This window comes from Bison bison, unplaced genomic scaffold, assembly GCF_000754665.1.
Source record: "Bison bison bison isolate TAMUID 2011002044 unplaced genomic scaffold, Bison_UMD1.0 scf7180017849360, whole genome shotgun sequence".
Taxonomy (NCBI): Eukaryota; Metazoa; Chordata; class Mammalia; order Artiodactyla; family Bovidae; genus Bison; species Bison bison.
In genome coordinates this window covers 19,667-21,489 of record NW_011479933.1, presented here as the reverse complement: position 1 = coordinate 21,489, position 1,823 = coordinate 19,667, and positions in this window count along the sequence as shown.

The window sequence follows — 1,823 nt, the reverse complement described above, 5'->3', positions numbered from 1 at the left end:
TCCTGGCCTCCACCCACGCAGCGTGGGTGGGGCATGGGCGGGGCGGAGCCTGGAGTTGGACCGCCCTGCTCAGCCAACCCACCTGGGCTGGCTGGGGTCCCAGGCTGTCCTTCTCTCTGAGAACCAGAGCAGCAAAGGAAACGCTCGGCGGCTGCGTGTCCAAATCTCCCTGCAAGCCCAGGCCCCGCTGAAACTGCCGGTTCCTTTGGGAAGCCCCAACGAGGGCCGCCAGAGGAGGGGCAGACTGGGGACCTGCAGCACTTGTGTGAAGAGAGGGTGCCGAGACCGGCTGGTGCAAGTGGACGGGCTGGAGAGAGCCTCCTTACTTGGGTGGAAAAGAGAAACTCCATGTATTCCTTCTAATGAACACGGTCCATAGTTTATTGAGCATGGACTGTGTGCCAGGCACTGTTGTGGATGCTTGGAGACACGGTGGCCAACAAAAGATGCTGTCTGTCCTGGTGCAGCCAAGGAGACCGGGGGGTCAGGGGCTTCTGCTAAGATGAGAACTAGTGTTTGCAGGACAGTGCGCTGATGGAGATAAGAGCCAAGTGGAGGCTGGAGGGTTGGGTAGCAGGCCCCTTGCCAGATGCGATGATCTGGGCAGGCTCCGTGAAGAAGTGATGCTTGATTGTCACTTTAAAAAGATGCCTGTGGCTGCTGTGAGGACAGCAGAAGGCCAGAGAAATCCGGGGGCAGGTGGAGGATGCCAGGGATGCTGGTGGCTTGGGCAGGGCAGAACCTGGAGGACCAGGAAGGACGGGATGGGGGTTTTGCCAGCAGACTAGATGGAGCTGTGAGACAGGAGTCAAGGGTGACTTCAGGGACTGAGCCATAGGGGAGATGGAAGGCAGTGGCCTTTCCTGAGCTGGAGAACGCCTGGGGGGAGGGCAAGCGGATGGAGCGTCCTGTTCTGGCCTCACTGAGTCTGGGTGATCTATGTGACATCCGCGTGGAAAAATCCACGCGCCAGAGAGGCCAGGCAGGTGGCTCAAGTGTGGGTACCAGTCTTAAGAAGACCAATGGCCTTCATAGCCTTGGGCCCGCGCGAGAGGCCCGAGGCGCGAGGCCAGGCCCAGCCAGCTCGACCTTCATGAGTTAGAGAGAGAAGGTGGACAAGCAGGGAGGCTGCAACAGAGCCAGGACAGGGCTGCAGGGGCCGGGCGGTGGGAGGCCCTGGGACACGAGGCCTGGGAAGTCCCTGAGATGCGCAGCCGCGAGGCTGCAACAGAGCCAGGACAGGGCTGCAGGGGCCGGGCGGTGGGAGGCCCTGGGACACGAGGCCTGGGAAGTCCCTGAGATGCGCAGCCGCGCCAAGGGCCCTGGGTAACAGTGGCCACAAGGGAGAGGAAGTGTTCAGACCTTTACCAAACGGGAGCTCAACCTCGGACTCAAGTGTGACGGGTGAGGGAAGCCCTGGGTGGGGCCCTGAGTCCCCCCAAGGAGACCAGAGTGGAGACAACCAGCCAAGACGGTTATCTCCGATGGATCACGGGAGGGCTAAGAGGAGCCCCTGGGGCGTGCTCTTGGAGGTCCACTTGGGAAGGGAGGTGGGGAGAGAGAGGCGTGGATGAAGGGGGATTGTGCATTTGGTTCAGGCATGAGGAGAGGTCAGTCTGATACAGCAGGAGTCGGATCAAGGAGATGGGAGGCTAGGCGGTGGGAGCAGGCTGAAAAACCCCTCCCTCAGGCAGCCTCTGTTTCCCAGGTGACCAGAGCTAGGTCAGGCTGGAGGTGAACCCGGAGGAGCAGAGCCCACCCAGCTGAAGGTGCGGCTGCAGGCCAGGGATCCAGGGCCTCAGACACCCTGGTGGGCGTCCGCC